Raw genomic sequence first — 21,142 nt, 5'->3', positions numbered from 1 at the left:
ACGACAAAAAAAGAAAAAATGGAAATGCCCAAATTCAATTGCTTGTTATACGTTTGTCAAGTTTACTGACAGTAAACCATCCTAAGTAAGTAACGCGCGACACATTAAAAATGTAATTCTTGTTGCTGATGTTGCTTTTCTTGCTAAAAAAATGATATAATTATTTTTGTGTAAAAAGAAACCAAGATATTCAGTCGCGAAGGTGAACATACAGGTTAATATTTTAAGAAAGTTTCGTCGCTATAACAGTAAAACACTTTTTGATTTACAAGCAAACGTTCGCCTCTGAAGGTAAGGGCAAACGTCCATGTACCGTTTGCTGTCATTATTGGTCTATATTTGTATATTTCTTGTAAAATACGATTAAGTTATTAAAAACCAGACTATCAATACATATTTAGCATAAACTCGGTAAAATTGTCCGGAGAGTACTAAACGGCAATGAACTTGATTGATCGATGTCGGGGGTAGCCGTTGTTTGCGCCTGTGCTGGAAACGCTTGTGTACATAGAAGGATGATGTATTGGGGAATAACGCAATGTCGACACCGGTCGCGCCTTAAGCAGCGCCCTCTCTCCGCCTCGCAGACGACAATAAGGGTCACTGTTTTTATTTTAAAGTGTCAGATTTTACATGCGAAATTATTCGCAGAATTATGTTGACAATATCTAGCAGTATGACACTCTACCATGGTTGATCTCTTTTTCTATTTGGCTCTATGGTATATAAGATTCAGATTAGTTCATATGAAAAAAAGAGGTTCAATCACACTGTTAATGTCCGCCTTGCAAGACAGAGTCGTCGAGAGCTGGTCAATATTCGCACGATGTCTCGCGCCTAACACCTGCTCTCGTGGACCTCGAGAGTGAATACTTGTCGAAACGCTACCCGCTAATTGAAATGTGTCCGGAAAGTAAACACCACTAGACTCTCAGTCTCAAACTCGATGCCTCGAGAGTCGGCTCTCTTCTTAAACAATTAATTTTATTTTCGTCTAATTTACCAGGAATTTGTGTTCTCAATGCAAACATGATTGCCATTGAAGAAGGTTATATAATTCCTCTTCGAAGCACCGCTCTAGCGTCGAGTGCCTCGCTTGAAGTGCATGCGAGTTACGTGTAAGAGTCGGTAGCGAGAAATAAGATATATTTTTCAATTGAGTGCGAATACCGCAACAAAACTTTTCTTCGTGGACTTCTCTTGCCGACACTCGTGTAGATATGATTGAGTCGTTTCATTTATGAACATAAGTCACAGAATAGTATGATAGTTTGTGTTCAAGTCATAATGCATAGGAATATGACTGTTCTTATATTGTTGAAAAACAGAACAAAAGAACAAGAACCACTAAAATAAAAAAGTGAAATTCAAAGTATGTTTAGTTTTAACCAAAAAAAAACCTACATGAATATCTTTCTGTCTATTTGTTACTTTACAATTTTAGAACAGCCCGTGAAGACGATGAATTAGACGCTGGTATTTATATGAGGGGGGCTGATACACAGGTGTATCACATGCCATACCCTGCTTCCTTTGTAATATAACAATTACGAATATTTTTATCTTACACATGTGTAATATACTTTTTAAGCGTTTTCATTGGCTTATTTTCGTTCGATTGACCAATCGCATTTTGTTATTTTGCTGAAATGACGTTGCAACGTCAAATGAAGTCACGAAATGTAAACAACATTCGGGATTTATCATTATGTTTGCGTAAATATTTATTTAATTTGCTCATTTAAAAGCATGTGATAAAAAAGATCTGACACTCGTTGTCATATCATACCATATGTTATTAAACTCGTCCAGGAAATTCGTTAGTAAGCTCGCAAAAGGCTCGCTTACTAACAAAATTCCTGAACTCGTGTAATAAAATATGGTATGATATGACAACAAGTGCCAGATTCTATATGTGTGAAATGTCGTTATGTAAACGATAAAACATATTAAAGTGGACTAACGAAAACAAAACAATACTAATGTTCATATTTGAAACAATTGAAACATTGGCCTTCACGTAACTCGAGTCAGAGACCGTTTAGAACGTAACACACAGTTGACCTTATCATAAATAAACAGTCAGACAACAAGGAAGAAATGTGCTAGGGAGGTGAATGGATTTTGAAGATATAACGTTACGCTAGCTTTCAAAACTCTCAAGTAAAAGCTTCATAGTCGCTTTTTAGTTTAACGTATTTCATACCCGTAGCCAGGGGGATGGTGCGTTAGGTGCGTTCGCACCCAATGTTTTTTGACGAGTAAAAAAATAGTTGAACTATAAGAAGCACCTAACTTTATTCGATGCAAAAATGATTATTTATCTTTTTCCGGAATCCAGTGAGTCTTCGTATTTAAGCGTTACAATTATGTTGAATTCAATAGGCTACCGACAGGAAAGAGAGAACATTTTAGATGATTATTAACGGAATGTTATGCCAGCTTCCTAAAATGACGAAAATCAAAAGTCACTGGTTAATAAATTTGCATTATACCAGGATTTATAACAATTAACGACTGTACACAGCATTTTCGACAGCCTGCGTTGTCTTTTTGTTATATCCCCGTACAACCATTTTCTGATCACCTTAAGGGTTTTCAGACAAAAAATATCACCTATGCTCAATACGGGATATTTTTTTGTTGATGTATGGCAAGACAAAAAATCATTTCTACAAAGCAATGTAGCTTTTTTGTAGTTTACCAACACCTTATGGCATATGTTCTGCTTCATATATACAAAACACTGTTAGTACGTGTAGAGCAATGCTAGGCCTTCTGTACTATCCATAGTAGCAGACAAACAGTTATTTTGAAAAAAGTCTAATTTTACTTTTAATTTGCTTGATTTAGGACTGGTTGAATTTTGGAATGGTACAATACACCAATGTTATAAACATTCCAATAAATAATGATATTGTATACCGTTCTTATTGTTGATTTTATATTCTATCAATGTGTTGTTGCATTTGTAAACAAAGTGTGTGCGCGCATACTAGCTTCGGGTATAAAATAATGTATTTCCGTGACTGATCAAAAAAGGTGGTTATTGAAAAACGGCAGTGGGGAATACATGTATGTTAAATCATATTCATGTCGATCAGTCACTGAGTCTAGTCTATGAATGTTAATTTTCATATAAAAATGCTCTATAACTTCAGTCTCTGAATTCAGATAAAAAGCCACCAAAATGCAAGATTTTACTTTTCATTTTCAAAATTGTCTGGGGGGGGGGGGGGGACCTCCAAACCCCCCGATTGCAGGAGGGGGACACCCCTTCCACACCTACCTCTTCGCCACTTCGTTCCTCAATATCAATCGTGAAATGGAAAAATTCGCACCCCCCTTTTCAAAACTCTGGATACGGGCCTCTATTTTCACAATTTTAAATTTTTTAAATGATCTAATCGCCTAATATATTTCTAGAGCGTTAATTAGCTTAAAACAAGACATCATTGTTTACATCAGACTTTATGTGTGAAATAAAATAATTTTAAAATCGCCCTCCATTGACCAATCTGTGTTCCATTTGATTCATGTCAGAATTATTGAAAAGATATCGAAATGCGTAAGCACCAAATGCCTTTAGCTATAACTATTTTCTTCTCAAATAATATATTCGGCAAAGCAATCACACATGCTATTTTTGAGCTTATGTTCAATCGAACCGCGTTGTGGGAAAATTGCGTACATGGACTTTCAGATTAGCCTGTGCAGTCCGCACAGTTAGCCTGTGCAGTCCGCAAAGGTTAATCAGATGCGACACTTTCCTCCTAGACTGAATTTACGTTTAAAAGTCTTCCTTTAAACAATAAAAAACACAATAAAAGCGGCGTCTTCTCTGATTAGCCTGTGCGTATTCTGTTTATTGTACGTTATAATTTGGGACGACACTTTACGATCATGCATTAAGTCCAGTGTTCCCAAAACGATGCTGAAGTTTTTTTCCAAAACGAGGCTTTAATGTTTTATGAAACAACAGATGCATGTTAAGACAAGCCAATGTTATAAGGGGAAGAATGCATGTATGGAAACTCGAATGATTCACTCCCCTATTTGCATTAAGTTTTAAACGCTTGCAACTTATCACAAGGTATAATAATATATAACATTTAAAAGAATATGCTCAATATAAAAAATCACTGTCGGCGATACGCATTAAATTATAAAATACAAGGGATCAACATCGTTACAATTTTATGAAAAACAACCGGTCGATTTTTAGTATGCTTATTTAAATAATGATCGATGCAGGCAAATTTGAAAAATTGCTGTTGGTGTTGACATGCTTATAACCATTTTGTATGCTATTTCTTCTTTAAGTAAGCATACAGATGTTGTGCAAATGATAATATTGATGATTATGATCATCAAGACAGCGACTTTTGATAATGATCATGATGATGATGGTACTGCTGCTGCAGCTGCTGCTGATAATGATGATGATGCTTCTGATGGTTATGCTTCTGATGACGATACTTCTGATGATGATGGTGTTGATGCTGCTTCTGCTGATGATGCTGATAATGATGATAATGCCGATGCTGCTGCTGCTGCGGCTGATGATGATGATAATGATGACGATGATGACGATGATGATAATGATGATGATGATGATGATGATGATGATGATGATGATGATGATGATGATGATGATGATGATGATGATGATGATGACGATGACAATGACGACGATGACGATGGCGGTGATGTATTTTTATTTCCTTCGTACGTTTTTCTGTCCAATGCTTATCAAGTCTTAGCCATACCTGATTGCCGTCACATTCTCTGACACCGTCTGCGTTCATTAATACCTCACCAATTATTATTACAAGAAAATCATGTCAATATTGTAATATTACTTCCGGTCAATGGCAATGCGGCGCCTCGTGCATTAAAATTACGTCTTAATATTGTTGTGTTCAACAAACCGTGATAATGTAATACTAAAAGCGCCAAACATGCGATGTATTTGGCACCTTGTCTTTTCTACAGCTGTAATAAGGTAGAAAACTGAATCGTTCACACCGCCGTCTTAAATAGTTTGCGGTTATAAATATTTATTTTAGGATTATTAAACCTGTATAAACTTTTACGAATATAAGCATACTTGAGCATACTTGATCTGCTAGGCGGATTGGCATTACCCAGTTGGACAGTACGAGTTTTTAGGCGGCGAACGGATTTAACGAATACTAGTGTGTCTATCACACATCCAGAGGTCACTAGTAGATGATTCTAATTACAACCTTAATTGAGTTGGTATTTTTGAAATATTCAATAGTAGTAGTAGCAGTAGTGGTGGTGGTGGTGGTGGTGGTGGTGGTGGTGGTGGTGGTGGTGGTGGCGGTGGCGGCGGTGGCGGTGGCGGCGGCGGCGGTGGCGGTGTCGGTGGCGGTGGTGGTGGCGGGGTTGGTGTGGTGGTGGTGGTGGTGGTGGTGGTGGTGGTGGTGGTGGTGGTGGTGGTGGTGGTGGTGGTGGTGGTGGTGTAGGTGGTGGTGGTGGTGGTGGTGGTGGTGGTGGTGGTGGTGGTGGTGGTGGTGGTGGTGGTGGAGATAGTAGAAGTAGTAGTAGTAATAGTAGTAGTAGTAGTAGTAGTAGTAGTAGTAGTAGTAGTAGTAGTAGTAGTAGTAGTAGTAGTAGAAGTAGCAGCAGTAGTAGTAGTAGTAGTAGTAGTAGTAGTAGTAGTAGTAGTAGTTTGTTGTTTTTGTATAAAGTAGTAGTAGTAGTAGTAGTAGTAGTAGGAGGAGGAGGAGGAGGAGGAGGAGTAGTAGTAGTAGTAGTAGTAGTAGTAGTAGTAGTAGTAGTAGTAGTAGTAGTAGTAGTAGTAGTAGTAGTAGTAGTAGTAGTAGTAGTAGTAGTAGTAGTAGTAGTAGTAGTAGTAGTAGTAGTAGTAGTAGTAGTAGTAGTAGTAGTAGTAGTAGGTAGTAGTAGTAGTAGTAGTAGTAGTAGTAGTAGTAGTAGTAGTAGTAGTAGTAGTAGTAGTAGTAGTAGTAGTAGTAGTTAGTTAGTAGTAGTAGTAGTAGTAGTAGTAGTAGTAGTAGTAGTAGTAGTTAGTAGTAGTAGTAGTAGTAGTAGTAGTAGTAGTAGTAGTAGTAGTAGTAGTAGTATGTAGTTAGTAGTAGTAGTAGTAGTTGTAGTAGTAGCTTGTTGTTAATTGTTAAAGTAGTAGTAGTCAGTAGTAGTAGTAGTAGTAGCAGTAGTAGTCGTAGTAGTAACGTAGTCAGTAGTAGTAGTGTAGAGTAGTAGCTAGTAGGTGAGTAGTAGTAGTAGTAGTAGTAGAGAAGTAGTAGTAGTAGTAGTAGTAGTAGTAGTATAGTAGTAGTAGTAGTAGTAGTCGTAGTCGTAGTAGTTTAGTTAGTAGTTGTTAGTAGTTAAGTTTGTAGTAGTCGTAGTAATTTAGTAGTAGTAGTAGTAGTAGAGTAGTAGTAGTAGTAGTAAGTAGAAGAAGACAGCTAGTAGTAGTAGTAGTAGTAGTCGTTAGTAGTAGTAGTAGTAGTAGTCGTAGTAGTAGTAGTAGTAGAGTAGTAGTAGTACTGGTAGTAGTGGTAGTAGATGGTAGTAGTAGTAGCAGTAGTGAGTAGTAGCTAGTGAGTAGTCAGTATTAGTAGTAGTAGTAGTAGTTTAGGTTTAGTAGTCGTAGTTATGAACTTTCTGATCATACATTTTCTGCAACTGAAAATGTAATAAAGACCTCTTCCAAACGACTTTATTAAGATTAAGCCGAAGGCGAAACTAACAATGGTACATTGTAACGAGTTAACACCAAAATCATTCGGGTAATTCAAGATGACACTTTCCAGGTTCCATTTGCCGATGATGTGTTGCTCTCCACAAATCAAAACCAGTTGAGAGAATTTCGAAACCATTCACCAATACATCAGACTCAGAAACTAGACAGCGGCCCCATGTTTTATTTAATGCTTCTAAATTGGCTCCACGCGACGCTGTAATTCCTTTGGACATAAAACTTGTTACCGGAACAGCATTCGCTTCGAGCGTCGCTCCCGAAGGCGCCAGACCGGCAGCTACGCGAGCCTCGTCGAGCCCGTGACCACTTCTGGGAACAGTCACTGCCGCGAGATATAATTGGCTGAAAGTAGTTCGGTGTCAGCGGCGGGTTTCCACAAACTGTGATTAATGCGTTCCAACCAAAACTCTGCTGCGCGATTCGTGCGTTTGTATAAAAGAATCGTTGTTCTGCTCTGGACGTTTTCCGTGGCAGCAGGCTAATCTAATAAACGAACATTAATAATTACTCTTCAGAATATGCTGTCATTTGACAAGAATACGAGTCCCTACCGCTTGGTAATTGACCACATTAATTCCTAAACCATCACATATTTGCACTGAGTAATAATGCATTTGACTCATTGTAGGCATGTAATAGACATACTCGTGTTAGATAATATCTTCTGAAATAGCATTATTAACAATCAAAATACCTAATACATAAGAGCTGAAGAATAATAAAGGTATTGCTATGAGTCAAGAGTTTCGCGGCGATGAGCTTTGCTGTGACAAATCGTAGGTGTGAAGTAGTAGCCACAAAAGAAAAACAAAAAAAAGCTATTCTGCTGCCATTGTTGTGTGCGAAAAGTACAAATTTGGTCTTCTAGCATTAGCCTGACGTTAATACTGCAAACAAAATAAAGCAACGTTTATCTTTTTTTTTTCAAGCATTCTTCGAAATTTCTATTATCCCATGTCCGCTTGTTTGACCATAACACGGAACTCGATTAAACGAAATCCATCTAAACCGTCAATTGTAATTTCCTAACATTTGCTGTTTGTGATAACATGACAGCAAAAACTGTACCAGGCTGATAATAAAAAATCGATTAATTTATTTGACCGCTCATCGGGCGTGTTACTGACATGGCATAGTAATGTTAACAAGATACACGTCGGATATGGCGTAAGATCATCATGATCGGATGGTATGGCACGAAATAAAGGTCCGAGCAAATTACCACTGACACACGGTTCCACTGACCAGACGGTATCGAGGCTGGGAAAATCGAGATAGCCGACCATTAACATTTTTATCACAGTTTTATGTCCAACAGCATCTAGTGTGACGTGTGTGACATTAAGAAATGGAACCCATTGTTCAAGGTTGTTTTCTCGCTGTAGGTTGGCTCATTCTTGGGCATTTATTTTTTATCTGCGCGTGGCACTTAAAAGGACCAAATAAAAAGACCGCGCTCTTGAAAAATAAAAACGAACTAAATGCATTGACGTCGACTATCGTAGCGGGCTGCACAGCTAAATGTGGGGCGATACTTAACGCACATGCATAAAGCCCGGTTTTTCAAACGAGGCTCGACTTAATTTACGCTAGCAATAAAATACACTTCATACTACCTTAACATTTTTGTAAGGTTTTATGTCGTTTAATTTCCTTTATTCGCATAATAGGCAATATCGACTAATTTTAAAACGGTGTTAATGATATTCACAAATAATGATAAAGCAACTCCAACGATATACGATGAAACGGATAAATCTGTTCAACTGTATTTGCATCAATTTACTACGATGATAAACTACCAATAAAAATAACTACTTGTGAGTTTGTGCAGCTTTATATTTAACGGCATGTAAATAATGAACCTCTATTGATTAGACCACAAACGACAAAAATCAACGGTAAAGAAGTCAATAAATCATGTTAAAAATCACACCGTGATCTTCCTCAAAATTAAGGCACTACTTTGTTCTTTTGTTTTACTAAGTACCATTCTTGCTAGCGGAGTCGCTGTAATTGAGCCGCGGTTTTGTTGTTACAAGCTTTTATTACTGAACTGCCCACACCTTTGACCATCGGTGTGCATGCCGGCACGTGATCTTGCTAAATACTTACGTTAAGCGTAAGTGACTCACCGGTGAAGTGAAGCCGTAACGTATGGGCCACAGCGCGTCACGGCGCCGTTTGTCTGAGGTTGAGAAGTGCAAACACGGAACAAGTGTATAAAACACACGTTGACCCCCCCAAAAAAGTAAAAGCGCTGGGTAAACGTGCATTCAACAAGAAATTTCGCATTGATAATACGTGTCTTTTTAGATCTGGACAGTTGTTGAAACATTAAACGACGTCGGCGATGGTGGTCCTAGTAATGGCGGGAACGGAAAAGAGATTGAAGCGTTATGTGCCCGATCAGAGCTATTTCGATCGCAAATTCATAGATCAGTGCATGTTTGTACCTGAAATTGGTCAATACAGGTCATCGTTATGAAATTTCGCAAACGGGAAAATGCATCTTGTTAATAACTGTCTATAAAATGTGTGTTTGTAAATAGTTTTTTATTGTGTTTGTGGCGGTTAAAAAGGCAGTATTAAAGCGCAAATGTTTGATATTGTATAATATGATAAAGCAAAGAGGTAAAATGCTTAACAAGCTGGATTTTTCGCGGTACCTAGACGTTGACGATTACAATCAGTATACATAATTCCTCTGAGAATTCATTAAATCCGGAAATTATGATACTCTCACATTACTGTGGTTTAATCTTTCATTTAAATCCATTCTTTGATTCCGTGTATTTATGTTTTATTACAGGCTGGAAATGACATGCGGTGGACGCATCCTGGAGGCTATTGGTGCAGCCTATTAGTCGCAATTATCAGACGTTTGCCGCAAATTATTCCAACGAATGATGCTATCGCGTAAACAATGACCGGAACTCAATTAAACGGCAATGTCGACCGTGGCCCCTTACTTGACGAGATATACCCCAATAATCACCCTATTGTGTAGTTCATTACGCACGCTTTGCGATATTCCGAGAGATTTGACGAGCCCGGGAAATCATCTGCTTGCAGGCACCATATGAGATCAATGAAGAATCGCTTTAAACATTCATGAGGTTAAATGTGAAGCATTTGTAAACGAAATCGGCAAGAAATGAGAGATATTATTCAAGAATTATACACTCCGGTGATCGTGCGTGTAAGAAGTAATTTTCTCTCTGGGAATTGACCTTGTTTGTGTTAATTGCATTCTGCCTCATAAATATTCCATTTCTCGCTATTTAGTTGCAAGGAAGGATGCTTGCGGGACAGTCTCGCATTTGTTTTGTGGTCCTATATGAAGATAAATATATTATTCAACCACAGCCTTTTGTGTATTGGGCCTGATGCGCCAGATTGTGTTTGCGCATGAATACAACGTTTGCAATATGTATTTTATTGCACGCGCGTCAGTGTGTTGATAACAATCCGATCTCATTGATGTAAATAATTCGATTTGTTTCGAATGAGTGCCGCCACAAATAATTGTGTTTGACAGACGGCGGTCCAAAATAGCCGATAAGCCGATGTGATACATTATCACACGCGATACTAATGAAGCCATTACCGCATATGCAAAAGTACCCATCAAACACTGCGTTCCGAACAAGCATCAAGTCTTGACACCGGTCTGTGGTTGTTTCCGGGCGATTACTGTGAGTGGTAACCACTGTGCTGCGTTCTTTACCCAAAATACAGATTGCCCTGCTTTGCCGAGTTCTGGCTCTAAGCCGATGTATTATGCAGGCGCTGTATTGGGGTTTTGTGTCGTACAACATTGCATAAACATTTTATCGCTCATATGCCGTATTATTAATTGTGAAAAGATTGTTTAACACACGAAAAGGCGCAACTAAGCAAAGGCGACGTATGAAAGAAAAATGTTAAAATCCGTTTGAAACTTTATTTTAAAAATCAATCAAATCGCAATGGTAAATAAATACATATACATATGTAAGCGCGATTGAAAATTGAACTTTTCAATACATTTTATTTTATTTATTCATTTTTATATAACCTAAACAACACCCCATCCGTATCAAATTAACATGCTATGTTCGTCTTAGTTGTTTTCCACGATTGTAACTTTATCAGAGAAAAAATATCGCAAACGGGAATGTGACTAAAATATGACATATTTCTGCATTTTTTATATTTCAATATATAATTGGAGGGTTTGACAATTAAAGAGTCGATCGCAATCGTGCATTGGATGCAACAAGATTACCCCCTGACCGGTTGTCCGACCGCAGAACAAGATGCTCGGCGCCTACACTATTATTCAGTCCACCACTCCTCCCACGACGGGGATGGAGTGACCACAGCGTTGACCAGTGGCCCGTCAGTTGACCATTTCGAGGCTTAAGCACTGTCAGCATGATTTTCCGAACAATATCGTAATGCAGTATTAAACTGATGCGTTTAAGTAAGAGCAGCGCACAGGCTAATATGGGTTCATTGCATGTGCAGTCCGCACAGGCTAATATGGGTTCATTGCATGTGCAGTCCGCACAGGCTAATATGGGTTCATTGCATGTGCAGTCCGCACAGGCTAATCAAGGACGATAGTTTTCCGCATATAACGGAATTTTTCGTTTAGAAGATACTTCATTTAATAAACAAATCCATAAAAGCGGAGAAGTGTCGTTCCTGAATAGCATGTGTGGGCCGCACAAGTCTATCTGGTACGATACCTGGCTCATATGCATAAAGCCCCGGTTACAAAAAAACGAAGCTTATGTTGATAAGGTTAACCCGTGCTCTTTTAAAATGTGTTGCTTTAAAATGCTGAAGCACCATTGATAATTGTTTTATAATGTGTTTTTGTTAAATGTTGTTTTATTTGTCGAAGTGAATTATCATATATAACGTTAGGAAAGTATATGGTTGTCGCAGCTTCTGACGTCTATTTCATTGAAAACATATTTTTACTTGTATTTGTATCATGTTTCCATTGTGGTAACTTCGTTCTTAGGAAATCAGGTCGGTTAAACTATTTTCATACGCCATGTACTGTGGCACGATAAAGGGTTTGTAGAAAGTTATTGGTATGTCGAGATTGTCGGCTGATAAACTAATTATTGTCGTAGAGTGGTCTATCACTATCTTGTTACCTTTTAGAGAGGATTTCCCAAACGACTCATTTAAAATACGGGTTGTTCACAAGCCAATTCCAATATCGTTATACATGGTAGCTATACAGTAAATTTTTATTAATTTGCACTAGCCTGTGAAGTTGCTTCAATCACCCGTTGGTTTTAATCCTGTCCCTTCCGTACTATAATTTGCGAATTTTGTCTGACATTTTCATTATTCTTTGCGTCGTATCCATACTTCAAAGATTGTTATATCAGAGTTTATGACTGTCAATTAAACTTTCTCCTTAATGCCTACAAATCTTAACAAGATACTGTAATTCAAAATTAAAGGATTACACCCATATCTTGACCAATAATTAACGGACTGATTTTACACCGGATTACAATCTAGGAGTCGCCACGCCAGTCATTGTCCACCGCCTTACCTGTGGGGCTAGAGGGACGATTAGAGGGGTTTGTCCACTCAAAGTGACCATTTCGGACCACTTGCGAGACCACTGGACACTTGAATGACGGGAGAGCACTAGAGTCGCGCGCGACGAGTCTTCAGAGATCACGTAACGCTGCGATATGCGGGTGATTGACCTGTGAGATGTGCCCTTGAATCGATATGTGTTGTAATATTACGGTAAAACACGATATCGTTATTAGATGAGTAAATAGTGGTTACGTCTAATATTGTCAGGAAATAACGGCATCATATTATAAGGTTGCTGACATTGTAACCATTTCTATATACGACGTTGAAGTAACCTCGAATATAATGAAAACAATCGAACCGAGTCAACAGCAAGCAATACAATAATTAACCCATTTATGCCCAGCGTCTAGAAAAAAGGCCTTGGCAAACAGCGTAGACCCAGATGAGACGCCGCATGATGCGGCGTCTCATCAGTGTCTGCGCTGTTTGCTTAAAGGAATTGCTGTAAGAAATATTATAAATATAGAAATAAATATACTAGACATCCCTAATTTTGGAAATAAATTGATCCACTTGAGAAGGATGGGAGAGTCCACTAGGCATAAATGGGTTTAACAACAATTATATCGCAAATCCAAAATCTCCTTTTTGTCATCTCAAGATTATAAAAAGAATACTTTTCTACTGACAGCGCATTACAATAAGCGGGAGAACAGATACAGACAATCAATCAAAGAAATTAGAAAACCACTGCTTCATACTCTTCACTTCTCACAATTGAAAATATCAGACTGAAGAACGCTCTTAAATTTGTCTAAGAATGGTCAGAAACATCAGAACGATGGGTATTTTAGATTGTTCATGAAAAGGAAACTCACACGTTCAACAATCGCCGCTATTGTGCGAACGTGTCCTTAAATATCGGCCTCTTACTATTTATAATTCAACACCAACTGTCGCCGACATTTACATCTTCTAATAACATTATCGGCGCCAATGCCTTAAGAATTAATTGCCGTGCTTAAAGTAGAGGCCACATTCCACTATATTTCCTTTAAACTTGTAAGCCATTATAAGTCTTTAATTACGCCATATCTCTTCGAATTGTTCCTATAGATAAGAAGAGCTGACGTTTAAAAGAAATTTACATGTTTTAATAAACTTACAACGCTCGCCCGCCACTCGAGTGTCTCTCAGGAGCTGTCCCGCCCGACAAATTATCAAACGCTCAAGAAGCATTATAAAGAAAATTATTTCCCCATTCATCACCGGTTCTTGGTTCCTGTAGAAAAACTAAACTCGTGTATTACTCGCTTCTGTTCGCACAGACGGGGTGATTTCGAGACGTACTCTGTACACACTAACGTTCGCCTTGGTATATATTTTATTTTATTTCAGTCTCATCCATTTACATGGTATGCTGTTTGCTCATTGAATGTTTACGAAATGGTATCATGTTCATTTTCTTTCTCAACCTAGTTTTCTTCCTCTCCTTCTTTGTGTTCTTCTTATTTCTTGTTTTTCTTTTGATGTTGTTGCTACTTCTACAACTACTAACTGCTAATGACATTAATGTTTCTGATTTTGTGATTGCTACTACTTCTAATACAACAATGACGTATTACCGTCTATTTTCACGTGTATTACATCTACAAATAAAAGAATGTAGTGTATTATTCAAGAATAATATTTATATTCGATGCAAAACCTCAAACTCAACTAAATATATAGCAATTCTATATTTAACAACTATGTATGGCTGCAAGGTAGACACATTCAGACTCTTGCAGCAACGCTGTGCAAATAGTTTACAAGTTAGAAATAGAAAGAATTCTCAATTTAGACCTCCCTGCAAGTAGAAAACCCCTTCACTGTCATGTAGCGAGTCATTTCGGCCCCTTCACTGTCATGTAGCGAGTCATTTCGGCCCGCGAGTATCGAACACTGACGGCGTTTCTGTCACAGGTTACACACAAGACCCACTGCAGGTACATTTCAACAGAATACATGACGTGCTCGTGCCAAGTGAACGCACAGGAGAAATGCTGTGTATAGCAAACATGGTGTGAAAGAACATCAGTCGGCGCCGGCATCGAGGCATTAACGGCACTCAACTTCCCGGCGATTACCACGTTTTTAACGCGTTTTTGCTGTGGAAATTTGGCATACTATTGCTTTGACGTCATATCGTGTAACGCGCATGTTCAAGAAAACTGTGTAGTTCTCTGTTATTGCAGGCATGAGATAGGTGAGGAAAAACTATGCACATATTTCTTGAATAATTATTAGCGCCATTAAATGCTTAGAATTGGCATAATTCGAAGAAAGTGTCTTAACATATCGCATCCAAAAATTGGTCAGCTTGGCAAAAATGCAAATTAGAGGCTCTCTTATTTACATCCGACTGCTTTAACGGTTATCTGCATATTTATTTTGGATATGAACGTAAGTAAGGCATGAAATGTATTTATCCGTGATGTATTTATCCGTGTACCCATAAATTGCTATATCATATGTCCGGTGTTATCGAGGTATCTAGAGTTAGCAATGAAGAAACCAGAGCCAAACTCTATATCTATTATCAAACTCGAAACAATTCAATGGTACTCATAGAAGGCTGATTTAGCGAGTCGGATTAGCATGTCGGAACTCCAATATGCTGAAATAAAGCTGTCAATTGAAAACCGATCCATAACCATCCGACAGACGCTTAGAAAGTAAACTTCAAGCGCTGACAAGTACTCTTCATTCGGAATCACTCCACACGCATCCCGATTTCAATTTCAAAGTTTTGACTGGGAGAATAATTTACTACGTCGTTTTATCAAAATGTTATTTAAAACACATTACGCAGCGCATAAAAAGCTTTAAGTGTGTTATATAAGAGATTTTCTTCGACGAGCCAATCTGTAGGGCAAGTATTCAAAGGGGCAATATTTTACGGTGGCGCCTCGTTTTAAGAGCCGGATCAAACCTTTACTTATTTTGACAGGAGCTAGATGAAAGTTTAAAATACAGAGGAAATCGTTCGGCATGTCAACTGGCGGCATATCTGTGACTTTTACATCAAGGATTAATATTTTCGTTCTTGAGTGCAAAGCGTGCAAAGCGTCGCCAATACAGGCCGTACAGAGTAGCATATTTTGGACCTGGTCGTTTATAATTTACATGTGTAGCCCATTTTAGAATTGACATGTTTGATGATTATGTGAACTATATTTATCTGAATTAATAACGTCGTAGAAAAAAATGTAATTGGTTGGGTACTCAAATGACAAGTTTACCGCCCTGAAAAGAATTATTTTTTTCTCAATGTTTCTTGCTAAGTTTCTCCGTGGAAATAAGTTTTCAACAACTATCCCTAAATGTATTAATAGTTCGTCCGGAAAATACCCGCTGCTTATGTTCCTAACGATACAAAACATCTATTTTCCTTTATTAAGTAAATATGAATACAAATAACCATTCTTACCATAGGATTATAAAACTCCGTTACACAGACAATACACATACGCAAACAAATACGGTTATAAATATTTTCACAGACAATATCAATGTCAAACAATTACGGATATAAATAACCTAATAAAAAATACGCAAGGCTATCGGATACATATATACATTAAACATACACGGTTGTAAATACACGGTGTACACATTGATTACACACAAGGATATACAAAAACAAATTGAAACATACACGGTAATAAATATACACGTTTAAACATACACGGTTGAAATATACACAGAGCAACATAAACGATAATCAATATACACAGAGAAGCATACGCGGTTATAAATATAGACAGTTAAACATAAACGGTTATAAGTGTACAAGTTAAAACATACACGGTTTAAATATACACAGTGAAAAAAAGATTATAAAATTACACAGTGACACACACACCGTTATAAATGTATACAGTGAAACATGCGCATGTATAAATATAATAAGCGGAGCCTATGGAACGCCTTCACTGTCTTATAATATCAAAACTTGTGATATATTACGTCAATCTGACTGTGCATGAATGCCTGTAACCATTATATATATGCAGATATATACATATATACTGATAAAGCATTAATATATAAAGATATAATTTTCTTATATATAGATAAAATGCAAAAATATAAAGATACGAATGCATTATACACAGATTATCTTCCATTGTATTAAGGCATTACTTCTTTATATGAAGGCAAAAGATCTTTATATGAACATAAATCGTTATGTAATAATGTTAACGAATTTTTTTTCATTATATATAGGCATAACTTGTTTATATAAAGGCAATAATGGAGCATACAATGTTGTAACCTATAGAATGATGAATAGCCACAATGAAACTAACAATACTATAGATGTCAATAGTAAATCGGTGTCGATATTTGTTTTTTTGTAGACATACATCAATGTTTTGCTGTGCGAGCACTGAGCAATCATCGATATTGCATATGTACACCTATGCATGTTTGATAATAGAAATGTATAACTATAAATGGCTGCCTATGTTTCATTGAAGAGAAGTATTCTGGTTAACCAGTACTCATCATGATTATCCCCACGCTTTTTGAAAAGCGTGGGGATATTGTGGTTATCTCTGCCGTCTGTCTGTCCGTCCCTCCGTCCGTCCTGGCCACTATCTCCTCCTACACTATAAGCACTAGAACCTTGAAACTTACACACATGGTAGCTATAAGCATATGTGCGACCCTGCATTTTTTGGAATTTTGATCTGACCCCTGGGTCAACAGTTATGGGGGTTGGGGTGGGGCCGGGTCAGAGATTTTCACTCATTTTTATGCCCCCGGTATGGTGCATTGGCCATAACTTTTGCAATATTGAAGATAGCAACTTGATATTTGGCATGCATGTGCATCTCACGGAGCTGCACATTTTGAGTGGTGAAAGGTCAAGGCCTTTCTTCAAGGTCAAAGGTAAAAAAAACAAATCCAAGGGAAGTAATAAGCGTTAAAGAGAGGTAAGTAATGAACCTGCCAAATGATTTTTTTTTTAATAAATCAAAGCGGCGCAGGAGGGGGCATTGTGTTTCTTACAAACACACCTCTTGTTTTGTTATTTTACATTAACTTCTTCATTTCTACACCGATTCACTTCCAATTGATACTGAACATCTCTTATGACAAAACGGTCAATCTCAACTACGCATGGCCCTATTATCAACCCTGGGGTGCCTCCTGGGTCAAACATGCGGCGTGGGGATACGCGTCGGCCTCTGCCGCGCCATTTCTAGTTGCTATTAATATAAAAGTAAACTCAAAAATGAATCAATATATCTACCCGATATATTCAACTTCATTGAACTATATAAATTGTTGAACCAGTCTTTTCTTGTTGCAAACCTTTAAACTCTGATTTTTTTAATCGTTACAAAAAAGTGATACAATTGAAACCAGTCTGACAAATTAAAACTCCACTTTATTCACATCCTGATTAATTTGTCGGAAAGCGTTTTAATGTGACTGATCCGTTTAACACTTTGCCGGCAGGTTGCGACTGGTAAACATGTAGCCCGGGCGCCGACAGAGTACTTAGTGGGAGATGATCAGGACGATGACAGATCGGCTGCTAATTAATTATTTATTAAGTTTACACTCTTGATAAACTGTTCTGTTTTTAAACTAATTTGCAAAGGTGTGAGCTGTCTTTTTGTGCGTTCAAGTGAATGCCCCGGTAATGCACTTTGCGTTTCGCTGGGAAAAAATGAAGGCTGTGAAAAATGGACTGCTTGTGCTCAATGGACTCATCCGAAAGTAATAGATAGCCGCAATAAAATAAAAATCAAACATTACAGGCTAATCAGGAACGACACTTACCGCGTTTGTAGTAGTTTTCGTTTAAGGAAGTATTATCTTAGCAAAAATCCAGCATAGGCGGAAAGTGTCGTCGCTGCGAACCGCACAGGCTAATCTGTAACAATAATATACATGTACGCACAGTATCCCTAGAGCGCAGCCCATGAATCTGATATACATGTACGCACAGTTTCCCTTGAGCGCAGCCCATGAATCTGATATACATGTACGCACAGTTTCCTTAGAGCGCAGCCCATGTATCTGATATACATGTACGCACAGTTTCCCTAGAGCGCAGCCCATGAATCTGATATACATGTACGCACAGTTTCCCTAGAGCGCAGCCCATGTATCTGATATATGTACGCACAGTTTCCCTAGAGCGCAGCCCGTGTATCTGATATACATGTTCGCACAGTTTCCTTAGAGCGCAGCCCATGTATCTGATATACATGTACGCACAGTTTCCTTAGAGCGCAGCCCATGAATCTGATATACATGTACGCACAGTTTCCCTAGAGCGCAGCCCATGTATCTGATATACATGTACGCACAGTTTCCTTAGAGCGCAGCCCATGTATCTGATATACATGTACGCACAGTTTCCCTAGAGCGCAGCCCATGAATCTGATATACATGTACGCACAGTATCCCTAGAGCGCAGCCCATGTATCTGATATACATGTACGCACAGTGTCCCTAGAGCGCAGCCCATGTATCTGATATACATGTACGCACAGTTTCCCTAGAGCGCAGCCCATGTATCTGATATACATGTACGCACAGTGTCCCTAGAGCGCAGCCCACATATCTGATAAGCTGAATGTTTTAATGGCATGTAGAACATTGGAAGAAATAGTGAAAGACAAGCTTTACACATGATAACGTCTGCAAAAATGGACACATAATTGTATCTTGAAAGGATCATGAAAGCTGGCAACAAGTCGTAAAATAATTCAAGAAATTGAGAGCCATTCGCTTTTCTCTAGAATGTGTTGTTTTCTCCTATTTTTACATTTGTATTCGACGTATTGAATAATATAAAACGATAATATAATACATTTGTTCTAATGTAAAGTAGATTGCTTTTTAGAGACGGAGGTGCTTATACACAAATATGTATTTATTTATATTCACAACTTGGTTAAGTTGCACAATCAATTCCATTAACTGGCTAATGCCTTTAACTATTAATTCGAAGGCCGAAAATCGAGTTGTTAAAGTCAACCACCTCCGCACATCAAAGTTTGTGTTGCAAATATATCACGATGACTCACAATTCGGACACCCCATTTCACGCCAGTGACGATACATTAAAAGTATGTTGACAAATATATCTAAGTCAATAGACAAGCATAGTAGACGCTAAACCTGACCGCAGGTTTTTATCATTTTATGGATTGTGCCGTTAGACTTTTATATGAAATTTACAGTCATCGTTGACACGTCTGGATGTCGTCGGAGGTCTGAGTTAAAATATTTGTCATTCATTCTACTTATCACATCTTCCCTCAAATTTTACGGTCATTGCACGCGTGGACATAAAATTGTACTTCAATTTCAACAGGAAAAGAACAATTAAATATACATTTGCTAAATGTTTACATAATAATAGAAACCAATATGCGGATGCGGCTCTCAAGAATTAACTGATTGTATGCTAACATGTTTTGGAATGCGTCAGCATGGAATATAATTTAACCCATTTATGCCTAGTGGACTCTCCCATCCTTCTAAATTGGATCAATTTATTTCCAAAATTAGGGAGGTCCGGTATATTTATTTCTATATTTAGAAGATTTCTTATAGAAATTCCATTAAGCAAACAGCGCAGACCCTGATGAGACGCCCCATCATGCGGCGTCTCATCTGGGACTACGCTGTTTTCCAAGGCCTTTTTTGTAGACGCTAGGCATAAATGAGTAGAAAAAACCGGTGTGACTATAGAGGGAATGTATCGCATGTGTCAGACATAAGTTTGCTATTGATGGGTATTCATCTGTGTCCGGTCAGTATTATGCCAATTTGTAAAATGTACAACTTTTAATCTATACAACAATCTCAAGCCACGGCGTTCTGGTTTATTTTATGCTTAGAAGCACATTTTGCCACTAGTGTACTACTAGTATTCAAAACAAACACGGCCGTTTTTTAATATTCCACGAATATCCTACAGAAATCACTTAACGTTCCTTTATATAAGGGCATGTGTAACGGCGCCTTTTCTTTTCACATGTATTTCAACGAGTATTATTATTTACACCTTAAACTACTGAAAAGGGTCAATGTCACCGCGTTATGTTAACAGATGCCACTGTTTCAATACAAATGTCCTAGCTCTTTATCAAACTACCGGTATGTAATCGCTAGAAAGATCAATGTCATAGCCTAATTACCACGCATGTCCTTTGTACAAGGTCAAAAGTCTTTCAAGTGTTTGCGTTATTTTAAACTACCAAAACATTGCCAGAACGACATTATTATCATCACCGAAATGCAGTTACTTAATTGGTAAATATCATACTCATCACCGGTATTATTGTTTAAATTTCTATTTCTCAAATACATAATTGATTATTGAGAATTCGTTACTTCACGTGTAATTGTAGCTTTTTACACTGGTCATATGAACATAACTTAACCCAAATAACTGTTGTGATATTCACATGTAATTATGTAATTATAAATTTAACCCATTTATGCCTAGCGTCTAGAAAAAAGGCCTTGGCTAACAGCGTAGACCCAGATGAGATGATGCGGCGTCTCATCAGGGTCTGCGCTGTTTGCTTAAAGGAATTTATGTAAGAAAAAATGTCTAAATATAGAAATAAATATACTAGACATGCCTTATTTTGATCCAATTTAGAAGGATGGGAGAGTCCACTAGGCATGAATGGGTTAATTACATCTTTTACGGAACCAATTATAAGGCTCTGAATTTACCACCGTTGTGCAGTGATTTCTCCGTTGCTGCTTTAACGATTGACGTTTTAATTTAATAACTAGACG

Source organism: Dreissena polymorpha, chromosome 1, assembly GCF_020536995.1.
Source record: "Dreissena polymorpha isolate Duluth1 chromosome 1, UMN_Dpol_1.0, whole genome shotgun sequence".
Classification (NCBI taxonomy): Eukaryota; Metazoa; Mollusca; class Bivalvia; order Myida; family Dreissenidae; genus Dreissena; species Dreissena polymorpha.
This window is presented reverse-complemented; position numbering follows the sequence as displayed.